The sequence below is a fragment of the Syzygium oleosum genome, unplaced genomic scaffold (genome assembly GCF_021117445.2).
Source record: "Syzygium oleosum isolate NSW1041296 unplaced genomic scaffold, Sole_v2.1 Sole_v2.17, whole genome shotgun sequence".
Taxonomy (NCBI): Eukaryota; Viridiplantae; Streptophyta; class Magnoliopsida; order Myrtales; family Myrtaceae; genus Syzygium; species Syzygium oleosum.
This window is the reverse complement of record NW_026607501.1, coordinates 947,106-956,696: the sequence shown is the minus strand read 5'-3', so window position 1 is coordinate 956,696 and position 9,591 is coordinate 947,106.

Genomic DNA, 9,591 nt, shown 5'->3' with positions numbered 1-9,591 from the left:
TATAACCCTGCACGTTAGTTGGATTGCAATAACATAACCAACTTATCATTGCACATGCACTCCAAGATACAACCAATTTCCTACACATGCATTCATAATAACATTCCAACCTATTCCAATCTCAAACTCTACACATGCTCACGTCTTTCAACTTCCGACACACATATGTGTCCACCTCGATCAATACCGACCCGCGTAACACGTCTCAGGCCTACCTCATCGTACGACTCACGTAACAGGCATCAAGTTTACGGCACGACTCGCGTAAAGACGCATCAAGTCCACGGCACGACTCGCGTAAAGACGCATCAAGTCGGCGATCCTCCGATTTATCCGGGCATTGTCTCGCGTAACACGCCTCAAGACAAATCCAATTCCTCGCGTAAACACGCCTCAAGGATTATAGGATCAAACCTCATTCAATTTCATGCATTTCCCCGCGTCAACACGCCTCAGGGATTATCGATCATACGCGATACATATCTTATTCCCTTCACACAACATCAACATGCCCTAATCACACACAAATATGCTCAATTCCAAATCAACAACTCAGCCCAACCAATCCATTCATAAGGGCAGCAATGTAGCTCAACCATATCATCCAATCATTCCAACACCTTTCAATCCACAATTCAAGTTATACACTCAATGGCATAAATCCACACATCTCAACATTCAACTCAGCCTCCAAGCACCACAACATTCAACTCAGCCACAAAGCACCACAACTCAACTACAAGAAACAAGGGAAAACCGAATACATAGATTCGGAGCAATTCTGGGCCAGCGTGCAGTTCTGGGATCCCTTTTAAAATAAAGAGTAATTCAACTCTAAAAATTATGAATTTCGGATATGTCCTAGAAGACATCTTGATGAACATTTTTCATGAAGAACACAAAACCTAGTTCTGCATAGAACCATCTCTTTTTGTCATCCAAAGTCGGACATAAAACATTTTATTCGGACTGGCCATCCAGCTTTCAAAATGCATTTCAACTAGTAACCAAATCTCCTTAGAAAGCTTTGAAATTTTTATATGTTATATCCACAAATGTCCCCAACAAGTTTTATGAAGGAAGTATTTTGAAAATAGGTCTGGAAAAATTTATAAAAATTCGAACAGATCCGAAGGTCGGAGGAACAGTGTTTCCGGCAGACTTATTTCGGTCCAAAGATGGACTTCCGAATGGCCTCAAATGACTTCCAAAAATTTCCAAATTAAATTATGTTATACTTCAAGATGTTTTGAACAACTTTCATGAGGGACAATACCCCAGATTCGGCCCACACAGATCTCGGAAAAAATAGAAAAATCCAGCGGCGCAGCAGCAACCTTACCGGAAATCAACCAACAAGCACCACCAAGCAAACCAAGCACAACCAGCCACTAAACCAACTATCCACAGCCCTTAAACCATCCCTAACATGTCCATTAGTCACCCCTTAGCCTAGTCAAGGGTTAGGAAGCCACTTACTCAAGGTCTAAGCAAGATTTTCAAGCTAGGGAGCCTAACAGAGCAAAGCCAAGCCAAGCATGCAGCAGCTGTTCCGGTGGACGTATGGGTGGCTCGGCGGCGGCGCTCACGGCGGCGGAGGGTGGCTGAGCAAGGGAGCTGGTCGGTCTGGTGAGCAGCAGCAAGAAAAAGCAAGAAGCAAAGAAGCAAAATGAATAAGAAAATAGCAGCAACAAAAGTGAAGAAGAAGCAACGGCAGCAGCAATGAAGGACAGAAGCAACACGTGAGGTTCATCATGAGCAGCAGCAGCAAAGGCGTGGGCAGCAGTAGGTCAGCAGAGGAAGTCAGCAAGGAGGAGAGGTCAACAAGTCAGCAGAAGAAGGGGTGTCAGCGGCAGCAAGCATAAGCAACGTGAGGGCAGCATCATGGGCAATCGGCGGGACAGAGGAGTCAACAACGTGGGCCAGCTTGGGAGTCAGCAAAGCAGGAGGAAAGCAGAAGCATGTGAGCAACGCAGAAGCAGAAATAGAAACGTGGGGATGCTCGGCGGGGAAGGAGGAGGAGAGAGAGAGATTTTCAACATTATCCACCCAAATATTTTGTCCGTAATTTTCCTTTTTCCGTAATTTCGATCAACCCGATAATTGGCCACACTTTAACGAGACGACGTCCAATAAATTAGTCGTGGAAATCTTGAAACTTCGATACCCAATTCGAATTCTAATTAATGGCCAAATTCAATCGAACGCGACTTTAGTGCATCTCGAACTAACGGGCGACTTTTAGGAATTTACGCGTATCGACTCATGGCCGATTCGATATCGAGCCACATCTAAGTTTACTAGAGCCATGGCGACCTCGGTTGTTATGTAATTATGAGAGTCAATCACTAGTTCCCAATGACGCGATCGTTCGGATTAGGTTTAGGATCGTTCGAAATTCATACAATGGCCAAGCGGAATCACCCGCGATCCAATTACACGACATTTGCAAATCGTTCCATAACCATCCTTGGATCGGCCTTTAATGGCCCAAAATATTCCCTCGCCAATCCTTATGATCGAAGTGTCAATCAACGGCCAAGTTCTTAGGTCCACGTACTTGATTCCTAGCTAGCCATTTCCTAACGGTTAGTCTACTCGAGAGTGATCAATTTCGAGTGAGATTTCACTGAAAGCGCATTGAAAAAATATTCATTTCATAAATCCCGAAAATGGGTCGAAATTCAGAATGTCACACATTTAATTTAAAATAGACATAAGCGCAAAAAAAAATTCTAAAACCTGTCGCAAAAGTACAATCGAATTTTAAAAATTTCAAATAATGCAATCAAGTTCTATGATTTTCGAACAGTGCAATCATCTCCTAAATCTTTCAAATAGCGCAGTCAAGTACTCTTGTTGATTCTGTGGAATTTGAATAACGAAAAATATTGACGTGGCATCCGAAACTCCAGCATCTTCTTCTTCCCTGGTTCGTCATCGCCCAAATCCATCCACCCTCGTCATTGTTCGACTTTGCGACTGCTCCACCAACCACTACATGCCCTAGCTTCGAATCTCCCACCAACGTGTCTTCCTTGTCGCCGTCCTCAAGGTCGACTTCCATGAAACGATGGTCACAGCTATACTTCGACCTCCGCAACCTTAGATTTGGGGGTCATGATCTTAGATTTGGAGGACGGGACACTGTTTGAGAGAGACTTCAGGGGTGGTAAGTTAAGCATGGTGGTGCTTGAGGTCGACAGATGTCACACCTCTAAACCATCAAAAATGGCGAGAACGACACAATCATCTTTTCACTCAATGGATGTAGCTCAAACATAACTAACAACGTGTTATCAAAATACACACACATATATGATAAAACAGTAAATTGGCTATAATATCAGAGTTTCTATAATCCATCAAAAGAATATTTATACTTCCAACTCAACTAAACCAAACAAATGTCATCGTAGACAATGATATAACTTCGTCAAACCATACCCAAAATCCATCTCCCAAAAGGCCTTGTCAATAGCGCTTTCGTACTATCAGCTGCTAATCGAGTAACCTGAAAAGATTTGGAAGGAATAGGGTGAGCAATCACAGCTCAGTGAGTAGTGTGTATCTTCTAAGCATATTGAGTATCCACTATGCACATTTACAAAACCAAACCACAACTCATTTAACCCAAATCCAAAATTTAACAAACTTCAAGATCAAAATGAGTTATATAGTACTTCAACAAAACATATTCATAGAAGAAATACTCATTTCAATTAATAATATCAAAACAAATATCAATGGTCCAACCTACTCATCAATCTCATCAAATCACACTTGGATGGTTTATTCCATTAATCAATTTCAAATCACATGTCAATACTCTATTCCATTGACCAATCTCGTGCTTAGATTTTTTTAACCATGATCACTCATAACACCTTGTGAGAATGCAACCAAGATTCCTCATTTGGTTAAGTCTCTACCTCTGTTGCTGTGGCACAGCCCACAAGGATATTCTGACACCAGTATGTATACACACAAACTCCTAACCGGGTTCACAGCGATATTAAGCATCAAATTATTATCCTCCAATACCATAATCAAATCCAAAATCCATCTCATAAATCGGTTTCACAAATCGAATCAAATCACCTTTCACAACTTAAGTATCAAATAAAATGCATTTCATAAAGCATTTCACAAATCAATACGTATGTTCACTAGAAGTCCTAAATCTTGTCACAAAAGTGCAATTGAGTCATAAAACTTGCACAAAATGTAATAAAGTCCTAAAACTTGTCAAATTGGTTCAATCGAGTCCTAAAATTAACACTGTCAAACTTACTAACGGAATATGCTGACGTGGTGCTAATGTGGCTTATTTTAATATTTTCTCGCTCCTGCGTGGCTAAAGTATGAAATATAAGACTAAAACGACGTCATTGTTGCCCAAGTTTGAAATAAGCTTTAAAAAAAAAAGGGAGAGGAGGCAGGTGTAAAGGCCTGCAAGCCCTCGCCGCCGTCCCCCACCCTTGCCGGTCCCTCGCGACAATGGTGGGGTAGCAGCAGCGAGGAGAGCTGCCCTCCCCACCCGTCCTCCTCCTCCTCCTCCATTTTGTTTTTAAAATTTAGCTTATTCTTAATTTAATATAAATAAAATTAGTATTAAAATAATAATAAAAAAAGCTACGTCATCACCACGTAGGTAGTCATGGCCACGGGCCGATTTCGGCCCGGAACCGGCCCGGTCAAACCCGGGCCCGCGGTTCGGAACCGGAACCGGTTCGTGGCCTACGGGCCCGGTTCCGGTTCCAATAATTTTGGAACCGGCTCGGAACAGGCGGTTCCGGACCCGGTTCCAAAAAAAAAAATTTAAAAATTAAATAAATAAATTAAAAAAAAAAAAAAGAAAACCTGCGGCGGGGCTGCACGTGCAGGAGCCACCTTTCTGACCCGTTGCCGGGCGCCTTTGCGAGGCTGCCTTGGCAACAGGCAAAAATAAAATAATAAATAATAAATAATAAAAAGATAACCGTTGCAAATTGCAACGGTTATTTAGCTTTTTTTTTAATCCTAAATTTTCTTCTCATTTTTTTTTTATAAATTCTCTTAAATTCTCTCAAATTCTCTTCTCTTAAATTTTCTCAATACTCTAAATTCTCTCAAATTCTCTTAAATTCTCTCAATTTTCTCAATCCGCGCAATTCTCTCTTAATTCTCCCAATCAATCCGCTCAATTCTCTCATTCCACTCAAAAAATGGCAAGTGGAAGTCGAGTGCCAACTGGCAAAGGTAAGAATATCATGACGGAATCCCATCATTCTTTTGATCCTCGTGATTATGCAAATTTTCAAGATGATGAAATCAACATTTTTCCTGATGTGGAGCGCGTCCTGACGCAAGAAAGTCTTCATCCTCATGCCGAAATAGCCACAACAAAGGAGGCGGAGCGGGAACTTACATCTGACATTTGGGACCACTTCACGAAAATGGAAAGGTTTGATATTGGTCAAAAAAGGTATGATATAATTTGTAAACATTGTGGGAAAATACATAAATACACAGGTGGACAAGGATATAGAACATTCAAACGACATCTTAGGAGCAAACATCCAACCCAAGCGGGAATCGATATCAGGAAATAACAAATTTCCAGGTACGTCAATCATAACACTTCTCCTTTATTTCGTTTTAATGAAAAAACTTATAATGAAGAATTAGGTAAATTTGTTTCCGTTGAGCATTTATCATTTAATTTTGGAGAAAGATTTGGTTTTAATCAATTTGTACAAAAAGCATGTGCTCCACAAGCAAAACGTGTTCCTAGAAATTCACTTAAACGAGTAATTAAAGATCTTTACAAAAATGGAAAAAAAGATTTACAAAACTTTTTTATGCAATTTAATGGATGTGTGCATATAGGTAGTGATATTTGGAGTGATCATTGGCAAATTCATTCTTACATGGGCATAACATGTCATTGGATAGATGACGATTGGAATATTCAAAAAAGAGTTATTGCATTTAGAGTTTTCGATGGTAAGCATACGGCAAATAATATTTATAGAATAATTAGGTAAATTTTAGAATAATATTATTTGCTTAATAAAATTTTTTCAATTGGTTTTGATAATGCCGCGGCAAATACCGCTTCAATTGCCGATTTAGAAAATATTTGTAAACCCGCTTTTGACGGAAAAATTTTTCACGTTAGATGTGCTTGTCATGTTTTAAATTTATGTGTACAAGATGATTTGAAAACTCTTGATATTTTTCTTGAACTAATAAAAACGGTGATTCAATTTTTATGGAAACATCTCCAAAAAATGAAAGGATGGGGTAGATTTTGTAAAGAAAATGACAAAAAGCCAAAAATATTTCCAAGAGATGGTCCAACTCGTTGGAATTCTACTTTCCACTTGCTTGGTGAATCTTTTGCATATAAAGATTTATTATGTGCATTCATTTCTAATAATATACCTCAGATTAATTTATACCCACAAGAGTAGGGTATTTGCAAAAAAAAATTAGATATTTTAAAGGTTTTTAATGATGCAACTTATACTTTGTCCGGTGTTTATTATCCTACTACGCATTTATTTTTAGTAGAGTGTATTAATATTGTCGGAGTTTTTGAGGAATATGAAAATGATGTTGAATTATAAAATACTATAGTAACAATGAAAATGAAGTGGCTACATTATTATAGCGAAATTCCCATTATTTATTTAGTTGCTTGTGTTTTTTATCCGTGTTGCAAATTAGATGGTTTAAGTGATTTTTTGCATATGTATTATCAATGTTTACATTATGATACGGTAAATGTTACAACCATACTAAGTGAGGTTAAAAACGTAGTAATAGGATTATATAATGAATTTTATACTAAATATAATTTAGGTGATATTGGATCTTCTCAATCTACCGAGAAAAAAAGTGAGAGTACAGGTAAAACTAGTAGAGGGTACCAACTTTTATTGCATAGACAAAAAAAGCAAAAGGGAGTAATAGGAAATATTTCTGAATTAGAGATTTATCTAACCGTTTCCTTTGAGTTTACTGAATCCGAAGGTCGTACAGGTTTTTTAATTTTGGATTGGTGGAAGAGGCATGCAAGCCAATACCCAATCCTTTCTCTTATTGCAAAACAAATTTTTGCAACCCCTTGTTCGACAGTTGCGGTCGAACAAGCATTTAGTGCCGGAGGTAATATTTTGGACGAACATCGTTCAAGATTAGTTCCAGAATCAGTGGAGGCTCAAGCTTGTGTTGATGATTGGACGAAGGCTCAATATCGACAACAAGAAATAGATCGGAATAATGAATCCGAATTCTTTAACGACGGAGGTACCACCGCTACCGGTACTGATACCGGAACAGGTAGCGACGACTGAGGGTAAAAGAACTGTTGGAGTTGGCAAATATTTCGGGGACCCTTGTTTTTCATACCGGGCACGCCCACGTGAGCTTAGGGAAACCGAAGTATAATCCGACGACATGTGACCCCTATGCACGGAATGCGGGGGTTCGGATAGGCTTAGGTTTTGGGGTCATTTTAGAGCATATATATTGTGCTCCTTTTTTTTTATAGATCATTGTAACGAATTGTAAGGCGCTTAGTGATAATTTATTAAGTTCAAGCCCCCTCTTTCTCTCTTTTTGTCCCCAAATTTGATTACAATTTACATTTTGATTACAATTTATATTGAATAATTCATTATTTCATAATTTCATAATTCATTATTTTTTTATTTCATAATTTATTTTTTAAAATTTTAAATTATGAACCAGAACTGGCCCGGAACCGGCAAGAATCGGCCCGGAACCGGAACCGGGCCGGTTCCGGTTCATACATGGCCACGAACCGGAACCGGCCGGTTCCGAACCGTGGCCATGACTACACATAGGATAAAAAGTAATAAAAAAAGACATGTCGGTATTTTCTTTTAGCCAAACTGGATGGTTTTAACTTTAGTACTCGATTGAACCAATTTGATAAATTTTAGGACTTGATTGTACTTTTTGTAAGTTTTATGACTCAATTGCACTTTCGTGATAAGTTTTAGGACTTTTAGTGAACATATTCCTTTCATAAACCATACTTAAAATCAATAGCTTTTAAAAGGTTTTGCAGACCTAAAATATATAATGTTTCTCAACTCCTTTCATCAAACAGAGAATACATATTTTGTTAAAATATGTCTCGAGTTGGAGTCCGATAGATGAAACCTAATTTGAGATTAATTGTTATCTGTGAAGATCTGAAAATTTCGAATTGGATATTTTACTCACGTCCAAAATTGAGCAAAATTGAATAATGCAGATTATAAAAAAAATTTAGTGATTGAATCGTGATCAAGAAGCGAAGGTAATATTATCTTTCCTACTGTGCTTTGGATTGTTTGGCTTAAATTAGAAAGTCCCCTATGGACTTTGAATTTGACCGTGACTTGGTCAACATATATAAATATATTCTCTGTTGGTGGGAGCTTTGGATGAGAATTGTTGAAGCGCCACTTGTGCTAGTGCTTTGTGCAAAGGGCTTTATCGTGAATTCAAATTGAAGTTGCACCCAAGTTGAAGAGTTATTTTGACATGAGATCAACTCTGTGCAAGACAATTGATTTCTTCAGAAATTTCACAACGTTTGAGTTCTACCCGAGAAATTCTTATGGTAATAATTTATGTATAATTCCTTCGTGAGATTGAGAATTATTTCGTGAGGTTTGAAAATTACTGAAAGTGTTTGAGTGACTCGAGTGTGGTTGCAATATCCGGATTATCACTTGATCTATAGTGAAATTTCACGCTACTCCCACTGTGGATGTAGGTAGATTACTATGATCGAACTACGTAAATCTAGTTTCCGATTTATTTTCTTATTCCTCTATTTTATTATTCGATCGCTTGATTCTGCAACATATTTCACAAGACATTTTTCATACCATTTTGGAACCCATTTCATATACCTGTAACATTTTGAAACACCTTTCATAAAACGTTTCTCCAACCATTCACAAATAATCGAAAAGTAGTAAATGCTCGATCCAAATTTTATGCAAAAAAACATGCTCTTTGAAAACTCCTATAATACTCAAATCTTTGTTACTTTCAAGACATGAGTTTACAAATTCATAGAAGAAATAGCACCACTTACTTGGGAATGCCCAAAAACCAAACAAGCTCACTCGAATCAACGATCTCATAATTTTATCAACCAAACGAGAATTGACTTCAAAATAAAGTAAAATACTGCTTTAACTAACGACTCGATTAAACTACACTTAAATGCTAACAAAACAACTCCTACACACTCACAAATCGCTCATCCAAAGCAATTATTCAAAGCCGTTCGAAAGCAGAGCTTGTGCGCCAAACTTGGTTGCACCACAACTCTCTCAATTGAACTCTGTTTAAAGAGAACTTGCAATTAAAAGAAAGCCCCAAACATCCATAGCTTGCTGACCCAAAATAGAGCCGAAAACCGACAAAAATTGGCATGAAAAGCTATTGGTCATTACCGTTCATCATGTGTGCCAAATTTCGAAAGTTCGTTTCGGGCAAATCGGAGCTCAATTAAAGTTCTGTAAAATTTTATAGCTCCACAACATCTTAAACTATCAATCTCCCATAATTTCTCAG